We start from the raw sequence: 22,077 nt of genomic DNA, 5'->3' as shown, positions 1-22,077 counted from the left end.
CGAGCTCATCTGAGCATGGGGGGAGCACCGAGTCATCATCTGGGTCTGAGTAGTACTCAGATTTGTAGTATCACATTCCATATTTAGGATGTGATTGTATATATTTTTTTGTAAACTCAAGCCATGGGCTACTTCGAGATATGGACTCCCTTGTATACATGTATGAAATTTTGATTGTAATATTGAATTGATTGATCGATAGTATTACATTCATGGCTGTCTTGAGTCGTGTAATGACAATGTATGCATTCATGTCGTTGTCTTAATCTCCCTTGTGCATATGTTCTTCGTGGATGGTCTAATGGGATGGTCTAATGCACCAAAAACCCTAAACCAGAGAGTGCTATTGGGTGCTGGAATGCTGGAACAGTATTCAGGCACCAAATAGCACTCTCTGGATTTTTTTTTTTGCTCTCTGTTCGCGTGTATAAACGCGTCAAAACTGCTAAAACTTGCGTGTATCTGCGCGGATACTCTGGAAATTACGCGTGTATTAACGCGTATAAACTGGCAATAACGCGTGTATAAGCGCATCTAAATAAAAGAAACGCGTGTATAGACGCAAGTAAAAACGCGTCTATACATTGGAACTGAACAGGATGCGGCTATGCACCCGTGTATAACCGCGTCTAATATAATAAGAAGCGTGTATACAAGCGTGTATTAATGCGTCTATAAAAAAAACGCGGCTACACACCCGTGTATATGCGCGTCTGAGAGGTACTGTACACGCGGTTTTACACGCATGTCTCTGGCCGCGATTATACACGCGCTGATACACGGGCCCGCTACTTTTTTTCACAAGTCATTTTTAGCGGCTAAGAGCGCGGGTATGAACCCAATCCCTTGTAGTGTCCCCACCACTAGGTTGAAATCTTCTTTTATCTAAACATTGTTCCGAGACTTCCCTTATTTCATGTGTTTGGCTTGTTTTGTTGTGCCTCCAAAAGGTCTACTATTCTAAAGTTAATTGGCCTTATTATCCTAAGTTCATGCATCCATATACCTCTCATATGATATGAACCTTCGAATTCCTTATTCTATACCCCCATGTAATATGGTACTTAACAAATTATCATGGAAAAACGTAAGGGAATTAAATCTTTACACAATCTAACCTATGATAGCGATTTCATAATCTTAGTATCGTCTTGTAGAATACTTCTATTCATCATGTACATTACTTTACATGAATCTTGCACCAATTCTCTTCTATTTTCTCATAGAAATACTTATTAAATTCGATTATCTTTAACCCTGCTATCCCTATTTCTTGACCTAATTTTTCTCTAGCTCATGATTTCTTGTAGCCAAGGGTGGGCTTGACGTTCCTCTTGAATTAGGGGACCTCTTCTTGATTAACATGGAAGGACTTATGTCCTTCTTCACACTTTCTATATAATTTTTTTTTCATATTCTCTAGCTATTATTATGGCTTCTGAAATAGAGGATAGTTTTGCATTCTTGACGATGTTATTCAATGGTAGATTAAGCTTCCTAATGAATCGATGGAGAGAGTTAGCTCATCCATCTCTAGAGCAAATTGGAGAAGTTTATCAAAAATTTGGTGGTATTCTTTTAGGGTCTTCCTTTCTTGGGTTAGTGTAACATACCCATCTTCACTAATAAAGAAATGTCCATGATATAGATAAATTTATGAGTTTTTATGGTATAAAAATCAATGAATTCAATAAATGAGTCATTTCTACCTAGAATCTTCAAATTCTGAGTCCAAATTTGGAATTTGCGTGTGATTTTACCCTAGTATAGGATTTTACAGTATCCAAAACGGACCTTCAATCAAGCTTATACGTACATTTCAGTCATTTTTAGTTAAAAAGCGACGACCTTTAAACCTTAATAAATGCACGACCGAGCGTCCGACTGACGAACGGTCTTTACCCCAATTATGAGGAGACATCCCAGACAAAAAAAAAAAATCACCCCCAGGGCGATCCAACATGCAAATTGAGGCCGATGCTCCAAATTTGGAGACCCTGTCGCCCCAAAATTTAGACCGTATACACTTATCAGGGTGCCCATACGATGGCTGCTCAAGAACCAAAGGACGAACGCCCACTGTGTGGTCCACATGTACCGCTACGTGGACACCCATGCTGCCCCTGAGACTAGATAAGGTACATGCGTACTGTGACACGAAGTTGGGGTTTGGACTTCGGTCACTTCTTAGAATCAAAACACACTTGTATGAAACCTCACGGCCTCCTCACCTCCCTTTCTCTCCCTAGATTAAGATAAAGATATACACATCAAAGGTGAGATCATAATTCATGGAAGGAAAGATGAAAGGCTCCGGAGAAGCAAGAATTTCAGCCAGTCTTGCAGCTCCAAACAAGAGGGCGATTCTTTGTTGGAAGAAAATCTTCCGACTCAGGATTATGTGAACGGAAACATATGGAGAATATTGGTAAGGTTCATCCGTTCGAATTGGGCGATTTGGACGGAACATATTAAATAAAATGAATATAGCAATCACTTACAAGAGGATAAGACACATGGGGTTTGCCTTTTGATAAGAGATTAGGAGGAATTAATCATGATTAAGAAGAAAGAATGGCCAAAAGTCTATAAAAATAGAGATCCACAGAGAATTGCAATTTTAAATCCATATAGGCTGTGCAAGAGAGGATTATATAGATGCGTAGAGTTTGAAGAGAGCTTTGCGTCTATATAAAAACTTTCAAAAACGGGCAACCGAGCGAAAAGTTAAAACTGCCAAAATTCGCCTAAAAGTTAGCAACTTTGGGAGAAATTCTGATCATCAATGAAGTGAGAGATTAAGAAATTAGTTACATGAGTGGAAAGAGCATATAAAGAGCTTCCTAGCCATATGATCAATTTAAGAAACCAACACCCAACACCCGAGTGATGAGTAATTACCGGTTGAAAATTGGGTATTGGACCACAAAAACTGCACTTCCCTCTCTTTGCATGAAACCTCAATTTTCACATAGCCTCTTGCCTTTCATCTCCTTCATGATTCAAGCTAGAGGGTAAGGGTTAACATTGCTCAGTGGACAATCGTAAAGATTTACCTATGGTCCCTGTAAGATTCCTCTTCCAACCCCTTTTTGATGTCTAGTATCTTCCCCTGTAATCAACCCCTCTTCAGAAATATAAAGACCTTGTTTCTAACTATTTTAGCCTAGAGAGAGAAAATATTCTAGAGAGAGAATATTCAGATTTTGAATATTTTTGGATAGAAAAATATCTCTTATAATTCAGATGAGTTCCCTTGAAACAAGAATTCAAAAAGAATTTTCCAATGTGCAATTGGAATTAATTGGAAATAGGTATAAAGAACCTTAGTCTAAGGGTCTAGATTTTCAGAAATCTTTAGACTATGGTCCAATTAAGGTTCCTATGGGCCAATAGCATCAATCCATGTGCAGGGAGTAGATAAATCCAATTTGTAAAAAAAGAAGATACCCAAAAATGAGTAAATGCTCACATAAGGTGAAGAGTTGAAAATGTACAAGGTTTATTAGTAAAAAACTATGAGCAATATTAAAAATATGAGATATTTTGGGAATAATGATTTTATTATGACACATATGTAAGGAAGGGGAGTCCCTTAAATGCTCACATAAGATGAAGAGTTGAAAATGTACAAGGTTTATTAGTAAAAAACTATGAGCAATATTAAAATGATTCCATTATGACACATATGTAAGGAAGGGGAGTTCTTTAAAGGATGTGCATATTTCACATAAGATGAAGAGTTGAAAATGTACAAGGTTTATTAGTAAAAAACTATGAGCAATATTAAAATGATTCCATTATGACACATATGTAAGGAAAGAGAGTTCTTTAAAGGAGGTGCATATTTCACATGCTTGAATGAGTTTTAAACTCATAAAAATTGAGATATTTCATCTCTCCTCTCTCCTCATTTAAGTCTAGTTCCAAAAAGTTAGCTTAACTGACCTAAAAATGGTCAAATATTGACCAAACTGATTTAGAAAATTCTAGAATCAGTTTGTTTGGTTAGGAGCTCAATTTTTCCTATAAATAGAAGCCTCCCCCTTGTTGAAAAATATATAGTGTTTATGCATCGTTACTCTACTCCACCTAAGCCAAGAACTGTGAATTCATTTAATAATTCACTAGTTTTTGGAGCTTCCCTCTTTCTTCAATCCCCATTAGTGGCTCCATCAACATACTTAACCAATTGATTGGTTGGGGGCCTCTACCGTGAACAAAGAATCAAGCAATTTGTAAGGTAATTAGTGAATATTGATCTTTCTATAATTTCTCAATGTTTCTCTCTTCTCAACCCCTCTCAAGCTTGAGAAGTTTAATTGGTATGGTTTTTTTTTAAATGCTAATGAAGTTTGAATAGTAGTGAAGAGTTACATAATGCTATTGAAGTTAATTTTCATTTATGTTTAAATTCTAATGATTTTTATGTAAATTCCCTCTCTCACTCAAGAAATGGTCATACTCATGACCCATTCTCAATCCAAATCAAGCTTTTCATAAAGCTTTTCCTTAACCCAAGATTAAGCTATGCTTGAGGCCAAATTATTGGCTTTTTTCTATGCTTTTAGTTTATGTATATTAATGATTCAATCCATTATGGATTAATAATCCAATTAGAGATTATTTTAATTATTCCTTAATGATAAGCATTATCCCTTAGAAAATTTGAGATTTATCAGTCATAGCAGCGGAGCTATGGCAAAATTTTTATAAAAATTATGCATAAAATAATCTCATTCAAAGCATAAAAAGAGGACTTCCTACCATATTCTAGGAATTATCATCCTAGATTAATTGAAAGAATTTCATTACAATCATGGAGAAATTGAATTTTAATATCATGCATAAAGGATAAGTTTTTATATCAAAAGTGTTATTTTTACCATTTTTATTTCATGCATAGAAGTATGCATAATGGATAAATTTTTATATCAAAAGTGTTATTTTTATCATTTTTAATTTTCATGCATAGAAGTATGCATAAAGGAAAAATTTTTATATCAAAAGTGTTACTTTTATCATTTTTAATTTTCATGCATAGAAGTATGCATAAAGGAAAAATTTTTATATCAAAAGTGTTACTTTTATCATTTTTAATTTTCATGCATAGAAGTATGCATAAAGGAAAAATTTTTATATCAAAAGTGTTACTTTTATCATTTTTAATTTTCATGCATAGAAGTATGCATAAAGGAAAAATTTTTATATCAAAAGTGTTACTTTTATCATTTTTAATTTTCATGCATAGAAGTATGCATAAAGGAAAAATTTTTATATCAAAAGTGTTACTTTTATCATATTGGATTTCATGCATATAGGTATGCATAAAAGATATTCTTTTTATACTAAAAGTGTGATTTTTCTCATAAATGGATTTTATGCTTAACTTAGATGCATAAGAGAAATTCTTTTATTCTAAAAGTGTAATTTCCTACCAAACTGAATTTATGCATAAGAAGATGCATAAAAGATTGATTTTAATTTTAAAAGTGTTAGTCTCCTTAAATGGAATTTATGTATAAATAAATGTGTAGAGAAATCTTATATTAAATATAAGAATTCTCTTTTTTTTTTTTAAAAAAAAAGATATGAAATGTGATAAGATGTGATAAGAGGTGTATGAGATGTGATAAGAATTGATAAGATGCGTATGGAAAGTGATAGGATGTGATAAGATGTGTATGGGATGAGGTAAGAAGTGTATGTGATAGAATAGGATGTATATGGGTTGTGATAGGGCGAGAATGGATGTGATGTAAAAGATTAGATGTGAAGACATATGGGTTTACATGAATGGGAATGTGAAAATGGATGTATGTATGTGGATGTGTGGATGTGGAGATGGGAGTATGGATGTATGAATGTGAAAGTGGATGTATGAATGTGAAAGTGGATGTATGCATGAAGATGTATATGCATAGATGTGAATGTGGATGTAGATGTGGATGTATAGATGTGAATGGGAATGTGGATGTGGATGTATGTATGTGGATGTGTGGATGTGGAGATGGGAGTATGGATGTATGAATGTGAAAGTGGATGTATGAATGTGAAAATGGATGTATGCATGAAGATGTATATGCATAGATGTGAATGTGGATGTAGATGTGGATGTATAGATGTGAATGGGAATGTGGATGTGGATGTATGTATGTATGTGGATGTAGATGTGAATGTATAGATGTGAATGGAAATGTGGATGTGGATGTATATGAATGTGGATGTAGATGTGGATGTATAGATGTGAATGGGAATGTGGATGTGGATGTATGTATGTATGTGGATGTGGATGTATGTATGTATGTGGATGTGGATGTATGAATGAGGACGTGATAATGGATGTATGCATGTAGATGTGGATATATGGATGTGAATATGGATGTGGATGTATGGATGTGGATATGGATGTGTATGTATGAATGTAGATAAGGGATGTGGATGTATAAATGAGGATGTGAAAATGGAGGTATGCATGTAGATGTGGATGTATGGATGTGGATGTGGATGTATAAATGAGGATGTGAATGTGGATGTGGATGTGAATGTGGATGTATGGATGTGGATATGGATGTGTATGTATGAATGTGGATATGGGATGTGGATGTATAAATGAGGATGTGAAAATGGATGTATCCATGTAAATGTGGATGTATGAATGTGAATGTGAATTAATGTGTCGTCGATATGAGGAAATGGATGAGAATGAGTACACATTGAATGGAATGTGGAATAAGTAATGTGGACTAAGGAGGGATAATGTGGAAAGACGAGAGTTTGATTTAGAAACTGTATTTTGTGACTGTTTGTAAATGACTGTTTTATGTCAAGAATGCTGGGGAAGCATTTTGACCATCTTGTGGATTAAGGTCATGAAGACCTAACTGTTAAAGTTGCAACTGCTGACGGAGAGTCAATGGAGGACGTCTCGCGTAGCAAGGTCGACCGAGGTCTTGACCAGCCTCGGTTCGATTTAAATGGTGAGCTTCCGGTGCGGTGGATGAGGGACCAAGGAAGCGGCCTATGAGTGAAGCGCTAGGTCACCTGCGAAGGATCCTAGAGGGTGCTGACCATACGGTGCTCGGGCTCTGGGTCGCCCAGGATACCCACGCGTGCGTCGAGGAAGATATTGGAACAAGGAGTAAGAGTTGTTTTGTGAAACCGGGCATGGATCTGGTTGATTGACCTTGCTGGTCTTCAATGGATGAGTCCATGGCTCTTTATATGGATCTGTTGGTTGATCTTGCTGATCTTCAACGAGAGTCCATCTTGATTTTTATAAGTGATTATATTGCCGAGTATTATGGGCTAGGAACTATTGAAAAGGTCCCCTGTGTGGACAGGTGGTGAGCGTTCTAGTTGCCAATGATGCCATAGATACTCTGATGAAGGAATGATGGGAAATTATGAATCAACCGGATAAATTGGAAGATTATGATCAGTGGTACTATGGTTTCATTAAAGGATTGTTTTAAAGTTAGTTCATGCTAAGAAAAAGGCAATTTCATATTGGGTGTGTAAGTGGTGTGGCTAGTTCTATGTTTGCATGAACTTCCGGCTAGGGGGCCTTGGAACTCTTTTCCTTGGTACCCGGGACAAAACCTAACCAAATTCCAAAATTGGATTCCATCACTACAGTGGTTGGGCGGTTGGCTAACCCATGGGATCGGATGGGGTTAGGCTGGACTGATGGATCCGTAAATCGAGATTTAATTTCTATTATTACGATAGATGAAGTAAATCCCGGATAGAAATTGTTCTATGGATAGGAATCAACGGCTGTGCCTCTTGATGGGGAAAAAAGCGTTGATCCCAACGATCCAAGTGCAAGTTCTTCCTTGATTTGACCAAGTACCGTTAAAGGTGCAGTCAGATCAGTTTGATCAGTAATGATCTTGACTACGTTAGAGTAAAGAGTTATCCTGGTGGAATCGCCCGTGCTTTCCGGGTAAAGGAAGTTTTTCCGGTTTCGGTTTTGGACAAACCGACGGATTAGTCTCTTGTCCGGATATCCGTGGGCGAGGCCCCGAGTGTTGGACCCCTGTCCTGCGCGAGAAGTGCTACTTCCGCTGCTAGTACCCCGAATCCGTTGCTCGGTGGGAATAGGGATCTTACAGTCCCCAAAGTCTTTCCACATGCTCATTACCGCTAAAACCATTGGTACCTCCAAAGGAGGGCGGCAATAAGGCAAGGGCTACCTTGAGAAGTCACAGGCCCGCCAAGATAATAACTCCTTATCCCACTTATCATGAATCATCAAAGAGGTCCAAAATTGGGTTAAGCATGAGGAGCGAATGCTAAATGAGACATTCACATGTAAAGAGAGTGTTTGAATAGGGGTTTGAAAGATAAGAGAATGGCAATGACACAAAATGCTCAATTGAGGAGGCTCATTCCTTGATTTGAAAGGGAGAGGAGGGATCCTTTTATAGGTGGAGAATCACCCTCTCTTCCATTGTTACAAATTACAACATAAAAATCTTCAACCCTTCAGTGACATAAGGGTAGATGTCACCATCAATTGTCCTCTTAGGCTAAGTCTTCTATTGATTATTAAATTGAAGACTTTTTGACTTTGAGAGTGTGATGAGATAATAGCCAAGCCTAAGTGGCGTGTAGGTGGAGATCCCACTTACACATGGCGGAATTCTCCTCTTCCATGTAGGCATTCTAGAAGAATCTTTCCCAATTATGCACCTACACACACTCCTCCACATGCCTTCCACACTCCCCAACTTGTTGCCTTATGGTGAATACCATATTAATAATACAATTAAAACCCATGTGAGCATGAAGGCCCACTTTTATTTTCCACATCACTAGCCCATCTACCATACCAAAGTATTTATCAAGCATACTTGTGGCATTTACAATGTGTGCACCCTAAATCAAGTAAAACCATTATATTTGAAGATAGAATGCTGTTATCAGGGTAGCCGCCAAGCCGCCGCATCACCACGCCGTTATTCCATTGTGGGCGCCGCAATCTTCTTGGACAAGCTTCCACCTTCATTAGGGCCAATTTGGACAAGAAAAGGGCTGTCTAAGGATCTAAAAAGGGGCAACTTAAAAAAGACCATGAAGATCTTACCAAAACTATTCAACATGGGTACTCATTGGATAGAGCTCATCAAGCGCCACCTGTGGACCATTTGAGCGCTAAATTTGGAGTTCATATGTAAAAGTTATGGCTAAAATAGTGCAAAATGTTCCAAAAGTAAGTGAAGGAGATCTTCACACGTGTACAAAAATGCCATACTTCTTGACACGTGGCTCCTCCTTGACCCTTTGATCAAGAATAGAGAAACCCTAAACAGCCCTTTTTTCATCCAAATTGGCCCTAATGATTACCATTGAGAAACCATCAAATTATGCACAAAATTGACAATGAAAGATATCAATTTTTCACATCACATCTTTTCCCCCCATGCTTGTCTGGGGGGTCTGCTGGCCATGGTGCTCAAGGGTAGAATATCTTTAGCCGGTACTCATTGGCACGTCCGGGAACCTCCTGGCCACTTGCATCCTCTAGAAGATAGGTGTTATTTTTAAACTTTTGCTTTATCCTGAAGGGGCCTTCCCATCGTCGAAGAAGCTTCTTATCTAGCCGTTTCTCCACACGGCCATCATACCTCATGACTAAGCTTCCTTGCTTGAGTTCTGGCTTCTTCCTCTTCTTCATGAGAGTGTCATGACTTGCCTTGCACCGTTGTTGTGCAGCCTCCAAATTTTGAAGTGCCTGAAGTCGCCTCTCATCCAAGATCTCCAGTTGTGCTAAGCGCCACAGCCACTGCTTTATTATTGACCATTGCCTTTGCTTCTGCCCACCTTGTTGCATAATCCGTGGCCACCAATATGTAATACTTCCCATGTGAGGAACGCGGAAGTGGGCCCACAAAATCTAATCCCCACCTTTCAAATGGACCATATGCTGGGATAGGGTTTAAGGGTCTGGGAACCAATTGCTTATGCCCATATGCCTGGCATACTTCACAGCTTCTGCACCACTCATCATAGACATCTTTGCTGAGTCGAGGCCAATAATACCCTGTGTTAAGGATCCTCCGAGTTGTGCTGGCTGAGGCAAAGTGACCTGAACATTCATGACATAATTCCATAATCCTTTTAGACTCCTCTAGGCTCACCACCCTCCTAAGAATCTTATCCTTACCTTGCTTGTAAAGAACATCCCCTAGAATTGTGTAAGGATGAGCTTTCCTGGTAAGCCTTTGCTTCTGTTTGAGGATTCAATCCAGGAGGGAAGTATCCTATATCTAAATAGTGTTGAACATCTTGGAGCTCAGGCCAACCTGTATCCATTAATGCAAGAGTAGCTACTTTGAAAGAAGCCAAGGTTTTAGTAGCCAATTCATCAGCCTTTTGATTATCTTTCCTGTTAACATGCACAAATTTACAAAACTCAAAAGCTTCTTTCAACTCCATTGTGCTTTTATACAATTCTTGGAGATTAGGACTCCTTGCCTTATATTCTCCTCTCATTTGTCGGATGACCAATTGTGAATCCCCTTTAACCTCTACCTCTTTAATTTCATCTTTTATGCAATCTTCTAATCCCCAAATCAATGCATTGTACTCAGCCACATTATTTGATATAGCCTTTGGAAATTCCCTACCCTTGGCCCATACCTCTTTTCCTTCTGGATCAAGTAAAACTATCCCCCCAGCCCCACATTGCCTGGAAGGGCTAAAGGCTCCATCAAAATGCATAGTGAAAGCAGTTGGTGGTGTCTCCAAATCTTCAGACACTTCTTCCTTTGCTCCTTTTCCTTCTTCCTCTTCCTTCATTGTAAGCAAATCTGCAAGATAGGCCCTAGTGGTGTTTTTCTGTAATAAAAGTGAAAGAGAATTCTTGAAGCTCGCAAATCCATTTTGCAAACTTCCCTCCTACAGGATTGGGTTTGCGGACCAAGAATTGTAAAGAAGGTTGAGATGTGAGGAAGAAAAAAGGGCGAGGTAACAAGTATGACCTGAACTTCTTTACTGCAAAAACAAGAGACAAACCGCCTTTCTCCATTTCACCATACCTCTCCTCGGCATCAGTGAGTTGTCGGCTTGCATAATACACTGGTTGCATACGTCCTTGCTCTCCCTTTTTCAAGAGGATAGCACCCACTGAATGTGATGAGACACTTGGATTCACATAAAAGTCCTCCCCCCACCTAGGAGGCTGCACAATTGGACTTTGACTCGTGCATTCCTTGAGCAAACAAAAAGATTGAATTTGATCGGGCCCCCATTGGAAAGAAACATTCTTCTTTGTTAACAGATTTATAGGATACATCTTCTCAGAGAACATGTCAACAAAGCGTTGGTAATACTTTGTTTTACCCAAAATCCTCCTTACCTCCCTTACATTGGTAGGTGGTGGGAGGGTCACAATTGCCTGCACCTTCTCAGGATCCATCTCTATGCCTTCTTTTGAGATAACATGTCCCAAGAGAACCACCTTCCTTCGTGCCAAGCGGAATTTTCCAGGATTAAGACACCCTTTTGCATCATCAATACTTTGCAAGGCCAACCTCAACTTTTCCAAGTGATCCATGCGGCTTGAGTAAATGCAAAAATCATCCAGAAAGACCCTTATAAACTTCCCCAAGTAAGGTGCAAATACCTGACTCATGAAGTGTTGAAAAGTTGCTGGTGCATTGGTCAAGCCAAATGGCATCACCCTATAGGCATACACTCCCCAAGGGGTGATAAATGAGGATTTCCTTTGATCTTCTTCACAAATCCGGATTTGAAAGTATCCAGAGTATCCATCACACACTGAATACAACTCATGACCTGCAACTTGATCCAAAATCTCATCTTAGAAGGGTAGAGGATAATAATTCCTCTTTGTGCATGCATTCAAAGGGTGAAAGTCCACACACACACGCCATTTTCCACCCTTTTTGGGAGTGACTACAACTGGGGAAATCCACTCTGAATTCTCTACTAGAAAAATAAATCCAGCTTCAAGCAAATTAGTTACCTCCTTCTTAAGCACCTCCGCTTGCACTACTCCCAGACGCCTTAGCCACTGCACCACTGGATTACTTTGGGGCTTGAGATCAATCTTGTGCTCTACTAGGGTAACTTGGCGTACTTGTGAGTAGCTATTTGCAAAAAGGTTAGGAAATCCATCCAACATTTTTAAGTAATTCTCCCTTTCAGTACCTAACATCAAGAAGAAGTTCATTCTGTTGGTGAAGACTAGTGAGGTCCACATCTCCTTTCTTGCACATGGTTGAAGAAGCTTCCCCTTCCAAGGCTCCATTGTCTTCAGCATCCCCTCGATCCCTTCCCAGGGAAAGACCAAATGCAACTCCCTCCACCTCTCCTTCTGAGATGGAATCCTCGGAGCTACCACTTGTCTCTTCTCCATCGGATGACTCTAACTCTGAACTTTCAGAAGTTGAAGGTTCACCTCTTACCACTTTCTTGCGACGACTCTTGATGTTGTAGTGGACCTTCTTATTCTCACCTTGTAGAATAAGATCACCTGTCTCCCACTTTTGAATTGCCTTCACTTGGCGAAGCCATGGCCTACCCAATATCAATGGGTAAGCCCTAGTATCAGGCTTTGTAGGAATGACCTGAAAAGTTGTAGGCACAGAAATACCACATACATCCACTCCCAAATTCCTGACAATTCCTAAGGTTTTCACCCTAGTATTATCAGCAAGTTTGATGCGATAGGGAGAGTTAGTAGAAGACAACTTTAAATCAACATTTTTCATTGTCTTTTCACTCATGACATTGATTGACGCACCTCCATCAATGTATGCATTAGAAATTGTCTGCCCCTCATCAATTACAGGCACATCATCTCCTACATCAATATCCACCTTTTGAACCATAGGAGTCCCATTATCCCTCTTCTTCTTTTTCTTAGATTCCCTTGTGCTAGCCAGCTTACCCCATTCCTTTCTGAGCTTTGGAGAGAGTGCCAAAAGCTGCCCAAATGTGATTTGTGCTGTTTTCTCCCTAAGATCTGTTAAGAGGTCATAACTAAGAGATCCTTGTCCAAGAGGAAAGTCAGATTGTCTAATTTTTCTCCTAGACGATTTCTTCTTCTTCTTATTTTTCTCCTCTTCTTCAGATTTATCTTCTTGTTCTTCTTCTTTCTGGCTTCTAGTTTTACGATCCCTTGTTGCCATTAATGGCATCAATGTTTCCTCTTCTTTTGAGCATATTTCCTCTAAAAGTGCTAAACTTTTATCCTCACTTTTCCTCAACTTTGGACACTTAGTGGTGTGGTAGTGCCCCTTCTCTTGACATTCATAGCATGTGACACTACTTCTATCCCTAGGTTTATCCTCAGCTCGTGGAACCCTAGGTGGCCTTGCATTGACTAAGTGTAACTTCAAATCAGCAAATTCTGCCATACGTTGTGGAATGTTATGATCCAAGGATGGAGCTTATACCTGAGATGTTGAGGTTATCTCTACTCGTGGTGGGGTTGGCACACTCAGAGAAGATTGGATTGTGGACTCAATATGAAGAGTGGCCTCCTTCTTCAAAGCAATACTAAGAGCCTCTTTAAAATTAGTGGGATCTTTGCTAAGAACTTTTCCATGCAAGCGGGGATCCAAAGCCCTGATAAACTTGCTCATCTTAAGGTGCTCCATTGCTAAAGAACTCTTTGAATCTTCCATAGAAGGTGAAGAAGAAGAAGCAACAACATGTAAAGCAGCTTGTTGATATTTGATGAATAAGGGTTCATACCTCACTGAAAAGGGAGAAACTGACTCTCCATCCTTTTGGAAAATTTGATCCAATTGCAATAGTAAAGCATTTGGCGACTCCACTGTCCCAAATCTGTCCTTCATTGCTTTGGTCAACCTTTCCCAATCATTCTTGGACTCCTCTGGCAAAGCTTCATGCCAAGTTAAGGCCATACCCTCCAAGAAATCTGGAAGTATTTCTGCTCTCTCCTTCATAGACCAACCCGTCAAGCAGCATGCTTGGTTAAACTCTCGGAGATAACTCCCCGGGTCTTCTCCTTCCGATCCACGGAACACCGGAATGTTGAACATCTTGCACCAAAAGATAAGTAGCAACAAGGGAAATTTACTCAAAATAACTTTCCTTTAATCATGCGGGACCTTGACGTTAAAATAGAATAATTTTAAGTAAAACGTGCCCGCCGTCTCCACCAAAAGATGTGACACGAAGTTGGGGTTTGGACTTCGGTCACTTCTTAGAATCAAAACACACTTATATGAAACCTCACAGCCTCCTCACCTCCCTTTCTCTCCCTAGATTAAGATAAAGATATACACATCAAAGGTGAGATCATAATTCATGGAAGGAAAGATGAAAGGCTCCGGAGAAGCAAGAATTTCAGCCAGTCTTGCAGCTCCAAACAAGAGGGCGATTCTTTGTTGGAAGAAAATCTTTCAACTCAGGATTATGTGAACGGAAACATATGGAGAATATTGGTAAGGTTCATCCGTTCGAATTGGACGATTTGGATGGAACATATTAAAGAAAATGAATATAGCAATCACTTACAAGAGGATAAGACACATGGGGTTTGCCTTTTGATAAGAGATTAGGAAGAATTAATCATGATTAAGAAGAAAGAATGGCCAAAAGTCTATTAAAATAGAGATACACAAAGAATTGAAGTTTTAAATCCATATAGGCTATTCAAGAGAGGAATATATAGATGCGTAGAGCTTGAAGAGAGCTTTGCGTCTATATAAAAACTTTTAAAAACGCGCAACCGAGCGAAAAGTTATGAGCATTTTACTACAAAACTATAAAACTGCAAAAAATTTGCCTAAAAGTTAGCAACTTTGGGAGAAATTCTGATCATCAATGAAGTGAGGGATTAAGAAATTAGTTACATGAGTGGAAAGAGCATATAAAGAGCTTCCTAGCCATATGATCAATTTAAGAAACCAACACCCGAGTGATGAGTAATTACCGGTTGAAAATTGGGTATTGGACCACAAAAACTGCACTTCCCTCTCTTTGCATGAAACCTCAATTTTCACATAGCCTCTTGCCTTTCATCTCCTTCATGATTCAAGCTAGAGGGTAAGGGTTAACATTGCTCAGCGGACAATCGTAAAGATTTACCTATGGTCCCCAAAGTCTTTCCACATGCTCATTATCGCTAAAACCATTGGTACCTTCAAAGGAGGGCGGCAATAAGGCAAGGGCTACCTTGAGAAGTCACAGGCCCGCCAAGATAATAACTCCTTATCCCACTTATCATGAATCATCAAAGAGGTCCAAAATTGGGTTAAGCATAAGTGAGGAGCTAATGCTAAATGAGACATTCACATGTAAAGAGAGTGTTTGAATAGGGGTTTGAAAGATAAGAGAATGGCAATGACACAAAATGCTCAATTGAGGAGGCTCATTCCTTGATTTGAAAGGGAGAGGAGGGATCCTTTTATAGGTGGAGAATCACCCTCTCTTCCATTGTTACAAATTACAACATAAAAATCTTCAACTCTTCAGTGACATAAGGGTAGATGTCACCATCAATTGTCCTCTTAGGCTAAGTCTTCTATTGATTATTAAATTGAAGACTTTTTGACTTTGAGAGTGTGATGAGATAATAGCCAAGCCTAAGTCGCGTGTAGGTGGAGATCCCACTTACACATGGCACAATTCTCCTCTTCCATGTAGGCATTCGAGAAGAATCTTTCCCAATTATGCACCTACACACACTCCTCCACATGCCTTCCACACTCCCCAACTTGTTGCCTTATGGTGAATACCATATTAATAATACAATTAAAATCCATGTGAGCATGAAGGCCCACTTTTATTTTCTACATCACTAGCCCATCTACCATACCAAAGTATTTATCAAGCATACTTGTGGCATTTACAATGTGTGCACCCTAAATCAAGTAAAATCATTATATTTGAAGATAGAATGCTGTTATCGGGATAGCCGCCAAGCCGCCACATCACCACACCGTTATTCCATTGTGGGCGCCGCAATCTTCTTGGACAAGCTTCCACCTTATTACCATTGAGAAACCATCAAAATATGCACAAAATTAACAATGAAAGATATCAATTTTTCACGTCACAGTACCACTCCTTTTCCTGTTAACTGACACCGTACCTTTTCCCCTGAGCCATGCAGGCCACTGATCTACAGCCTTTGCTGGTACACCGTCCTTTCGTCCTTGCTTTGCGCAACGCCCATACCCGTAGCCCACAGTTATATAAACCCCCGGGGTGCTCCATGGGCAACACGTATGTCTGCGTAGCTTATGCTCTACTGTGACGCCATCCATACCGTTGTCTATCCCAGTGCAGTGTACTTGCTGTAATACAGCCGCCCCTTACAGCCACCCCTCTCCACACCCCCTCATTTGCCACTTTTCAGATAAGGCAATTTTCCTCTATCCCCATCTTGCTAGGAGGCAGTGTCCTTAACTCTTCTTCGCCTCCCCGTGTGAAGAGACTTACAGCAGCCCTTCTTCCCTTCAACAAAATGTTTTTGTGTTAAGGACATCTCACAATTCCCTCCCCCCCATTTGCGTGGACTTTAGTAAAAGGTTTTAGCCTTGGAGAGGGTTCATGCGCTGTGGTCTTTTGCTCATACGGTGAGAAAACGATCTCAGAATTGAGATCTGACTGGAGCATTTCGATCGCGACACCGAGCCCTACAAGACGACGTCCAAGATGGCCCCTTCTCGAAAATGTCAGAATATTACCTCGGGAGGAGCACGCAACAAAAACGAGATTAGAGAAGATGCTCCCGATGCGGCTCCAACCCTCCCTTTACAAGCTCCTCAAGGAAATGGTGGCCAGGTTAGCTTGGTCATCTTTCAAAGAAGAGTTTTTTTAAATATTAGTGTTAATAAATGTGTATCTTTTCCTTTTGAAATAATGACATAAAATTGTATGAAGTTACGAATTGAGTGATGATGTATTCAATGAATTGCATTGAAATTGTTATCTTTAAAGAGTGCAAGTTTTTCCTGGCTTCGATGCTAACTCCCTTCCGTGCTTGTGTAGTTGGGCGGCATCGTTATCAAAGCCCGGGAATGGCCCAAGGTATCCCTCATACCATTGGGAGAATAAGGTTCGTCGATTGAGCTGAGAGATTATGATGTTGTCTAGTTCTGAGGGCCCAGGCTAGTGTAATGAATAAGCCCACCCTAGTATGCAGACATCCCTCCGAGGGGCGGGAGGATCGAGCGATGGAGCCTGAGAGAGCGACAGGCTGCTAGTTGAGTCCTTGCGAGCGGGGCGGCGGTGGCCGACAATGAGGTGTATGGTCCCGTAGGGTTTTGCCCAACATGTAGAGGCTGGAAGGCCGAATTCTAGATCATTGGCAGTATAAAGGAAAAGAATAAGAGAGCTGGTTTGGCTTGTATGGAATTGATTCATGTATGAACTTTTTTTATTTATCTTGTCTTTGGTATTATTGTATTGTGGAAAAAGACTATTTTAACAAACCTTGTGAAAAGGGCCTTAGTTAAGGAACATGTTTATTTATGTCAAACAGTGTGGTAGGATTAATTAGAAAACAAATTGACGCATGAGTAGGGTGGAAAGTGGGAGGATGGAATGCCCCGATGGCACCATTCTACAGACGGGTGGACCTGATTAGTCGGGTAGCTTTCGAACAGATTAAGTGAAAGCCCTACGCTAGATAAATAGGTTCTTGGGCAACTCTATTCTAGAAGACTAGGCCAGTGTGGCTGTGCCTTGCATGGATGAGAAAAAAAGCATTGCCTCTAGAAATCAAGTCTAGTAGTTGCCCAATTTATGATCAATTACCCTATGGGTGATTTGATTTTTAGAAGATCATGCTCCCCCTCTGGGATAGGACTAGGTCTTACCTATGAATTGTATTCTTGAATCTCTACATGGTCAAGGTGTCGACAAATAGGAAATTTTCTCCAAGTTAAGACTTAGTGGACTATCTTAAGTGTTTCCTCTATTTTAGAAGGGGAGAACCTTACAATTGGTATCAGAGCCGATCTTACTCCTAGGAATTGCCATTCAAGGATTGTTTTGCAATGAATGTTTTACCTTACATAATGCTAATTAATAAAAACATCCTACTAAAGAAACAAAAGTTGAATTGATGTTTGGGAAGATGCCTACTCAAAGTTTCTAGTTTTCCAATGCATCTTCGCGACTTCTAGTCACTCCTCAAATTTTGAGTTCCGTGACACCATGGTGCAGATACTAGAGAAGATGTCCCTCCCTCATTTCTCTCGTATTGAAAGAGGATGGGGTAGAGATTTTTGGAGTCGCGGGCCAAGATATTTCTTCATCCGCGCAGATCAAATTGGAAACCTTACCACCGACCTAAAGCGCGGATTCGTTGGATTGAAAAGTTGAAGAATGATCCATTTATTTTGGTTCGGCGGTACCCCCCAGGGCTGACACCTCTATGACTATAGATGGGATTCGCATACCTCAGGGGTCGCTGGGTGTATGACCAAGTGATGTAGGTCTTACCTGCTGACAGAGTAGCTGTGTTGGAACCTACCCCAATCCAGAGTCTACCACCCTTACCATCAGTTTTTAGAGTCTTAGAACTACAGCGGAACCCCCATATTTCACCTATGTGGACCGCTCTACCCTTATGTCATAGTCAAGCTTAGGAATTTTCCTTGATGGAAAATAAGACTAATTATATTAGTCTTAGATCTTTGTAATAAAACTCATCCTTGTAAGTATTTGGAAATAAAAGGATTTCAATGTTTTACTCTCCAAAATAAGCGTTGTACAAGTATGAATCTTGTAATCTTAAAATTGTTTTTACAATGATGGCCAGGTCTATCACCCTCCACTTTCCAATGCACTTTACACTGATATCCAGGAGAAGAATCTCCTACTCAAGCAAATGCAACCTCCCTCCTTTAAAGGAGAAGGTTCAAAGATTGAGAAGGATACTAAAGTCTGGATTGAAGCGATGGATGATTATTTCTTTGCCGCTAGTACTGGAGTAGCAAATCAATCTATGCTTGCATGGTTTCGCCTCATCAGAGATGAGGCGAATCAGTCTATGCTTGCATGGTTTCTCCTCATCAGAGATGCTAAACTCTGGTGAAAATAGTTGTGCCGTCACAAGGGAGTCACCGAGCATTCTCAAACGTGGGAAGACATCAAGCAGGCCATGAAGGAAAGACATCTTCCCCCATCCCACGAATCCATAAAGATGAATGAGTTTTTTAGTCTTAGGCAGTGCAGCTTAGCTCTTGAGGACTACTATTCCAAATTTATTACTCTTCAGAAGTATGCCCCAGCTATGACTACTTCCCATAAAGTGGCTCGTTTCTGCTAAGGGTTAAACGAACCCTTGGATTCCCGCCTTGAAGCAATGAGGCCAAGCAGATTACACGTTGCTCTCATACGAGCAAAGCCCCTTGTGAAAGAAATGAAGGACTCACAAACCTAAGCCTCAAAAGAGATCTTACCACCATGAGGCAAATCCTAAAGATCAACCCTACAAGAAACCCAAACAAAATTTTTCCTACTACAACACAGGGCGACAAAGCAACTCCTTTGTCCCCCACTCGTATGCTGCTTCTTCTAGAGAAGGCCCTCTCTGTTTTGAATTCAATGAGCCGGGACACTTTAGGGCCAATTTTCCCAAGATGGAAACATCATTTCCCCAAGGTGGCAGAGGAAATCAAGGCCGTGGAACCCCTATCCACTAAGGTGCAAGAGGCGGTGGGCGTGGTAGAGGCCGCAGAGGAGTAGTTGCTAGGACCGCATAAGTGAAGAATCGACCTTGGAAATGGTTGAAGAAGAGTGTGCCACTGTCCATGCGGCAATAGAACACCAAGGTCCGAATAAACTATTTGGTGTAATCCAAACCCCAGCCACTCATCACGGTAAGCCATTTCAGCTTTGATTGATTTTGGCAGTACCCATTCATTTCTTTCTCCTAGGTGTTTGCAAAAATTAAAGTTGGGTCAAAAAATAGCTAGAAGAATGACTGTAGAGTTAGCAAGTGGGAAAGAAGTAGTATCTCGCCACTCTATAGGAAACCTTGATTTTGAGCTGGGTAGTGAGCGAACTCATGGCCACTTCAGAGTCTTGCCAATAGGAGTTTATGATGGAATCCTTGGGATGGATTGGTTAATTGCAAACAAAGCTAGCTTTCATTGTAACCATGGGAGTATTACTTTTGAAAATGAGCATGGCCAAGTAATATCCGTTCTTCAAGGGATATCAGGAAAATCTAAATCTAGGGTAGTCAAGGCAAAACATCTTCTCAAGGGAACACGTAAGGGTCAGCAAGTTTTCTTAATCAAGCTCAACAAAGCCATTGAACCTAGTAAGGAGATAGAACCCTCTTAGCTCCAAGAATTCTCTGATATCTTCCCTGATGAGCTTATAGTACTACCGCCTCCTCGAGAAGTCGATCATGAAATCGAGGTGATCCCTGGAGCTTAACCCGTCTCAAAAATGCCCTATAAAATGTCCCTTCCTGAAGCCATTGAACTTAAAGAGAAACTTTCCCAACTCATTGAGCAAGGACTCGTACGCCCCAGTAGCTCTCCTTCGGGGGCACCTATTCTTTTCCAAAAAAAAGGACGGAACTCTTTGCCTCTGCATAGATTATCGAGGGCTCAATCAAGTCACTGTCAAGAATAAGTATCCTATCCCTCGCATCGACGAACTTCTTGACAGGATTCAGGGGGCCAAAGTCTTTTTAAAAATAGATTTGAGGTCTGGTTACTATCATATCAAAGTCAAGGAAGCAGATATACCCAAGACAGCCTTCAATACCCGTAATGGCCACTATGAGTTTACTGTAATGTCATTCGGGTTAACCAATGCTCGTGCAACCTTCAATCGCCTAATGCAAGATATATTCCGTCCTTACTTGGATGAATTTGTGCTTGTTTTTTTTTATGACATCTTAATCTACTCCAAATCAATGGAAGAGCATGAGGAACATGTGCGGCGTAGAGTTCTGCAATTGTTGCGCAGACACAAACTCTATGCCAAGAAGAGAAAATGTACCTTCTTTACTCATCAAATTGAGTATCTTGGGTTCATCGTCTCCAAAGATGGCATTTTAGTAGACCCTGCCAAGGTCAAAATATTCTGGAGTGGCCACCCCCTAAATTAGTTCGTGAAGTTCGTGGGTTTTTGGGAATCACGGGATGGCATAGGATTTTTATCAAAGATTATGCCTTGGTAGCTGCACCTTTGAAAGATCTTCTTAAGAAGGATTGCAAAATAGTGTGGTTGCCAATCCATCAAAACAGTTTTGATCAGCTCAAGGTCATTATTACTTTTGCCCTAGTCTTGAAACTTCACGATTTCACCAAGGAATTTGAAGTGGTTACTGATGCCAGTAGTCTAGCACTTGGTGGTGTCTTAGGCGAAGAAGGAAGACCAGTCACGCTGATACTTCCCGCAAGCTGAAGCAATATGAAGCAAATTATGCCACCCATGATTTGGAGCTCTTAGCAGTTATTCATTGCCTTAAATTATGGAGACATTATCTCTTGGGGGAGGAAATTCTAGCTTGTAATTGACCACAAAAGTCTGAAGTGGATCTTCACCCAGCCTAACCTCAACATGTGGCAAAGGAGATGGATTGCAATTCTACAAGAATATGACTTCGACACCAAATTCCACCCTGGGAAAGATAATGTGGTAAGCAAATGCACTTAGCCGCCCACACATATTTCTTAAGTGCAATTTCAATGAGAAATAATCCCATACTCGTCAAGGTGGAAGAAGTCTCATCTCATGATCCATATTATCAGAGGATAATGAAGTTAGTAGATAAAGGGGGAAATTTAGAGAAAGAGAAGAATATAATCAAGGGATACTCCACTCATGAAGGAAGCCTCTACTTCAATCACAGGCTATGTATCCCTAAGGATCCTGCTTTAAAGAAACTAATCCTCCATGAAGCTCATGATAGTCCTGCTCTGCTGCTGTGCAGGACACCTAGGCTATGCAAAAACATTAAATGCCGTAAGAAGGAGCTTTCATTGGGCAGGCTTGAAAAATGATGTCCTTCGGTACTTGAAGCAATGTCTCTCATGCCAAAGGATCAAAGCTGAAAGGGTCAAGATGCATCGAAAACTTCAACCCTTGGATATT

This window comes from Cibotium barometz, chromosome 33, assembly GCF_041138505.1.
Source record: "Cibotium barometz isolate CiBa-2024 chromosome 33, ASM4113850v1, whole genome shotgun sequence".
In the NCBI taxonomy this organism is placed as follows: domain Eukaryota; kingdom Viridiplantae; phylum Streptophyta; class Polypodiopsida; order Cyatheales; family Cibotiaceae; genus Cibotium; species Cibotium barometz.
This window is presented reverse-complemented; position numbering follows the sequence as displayed.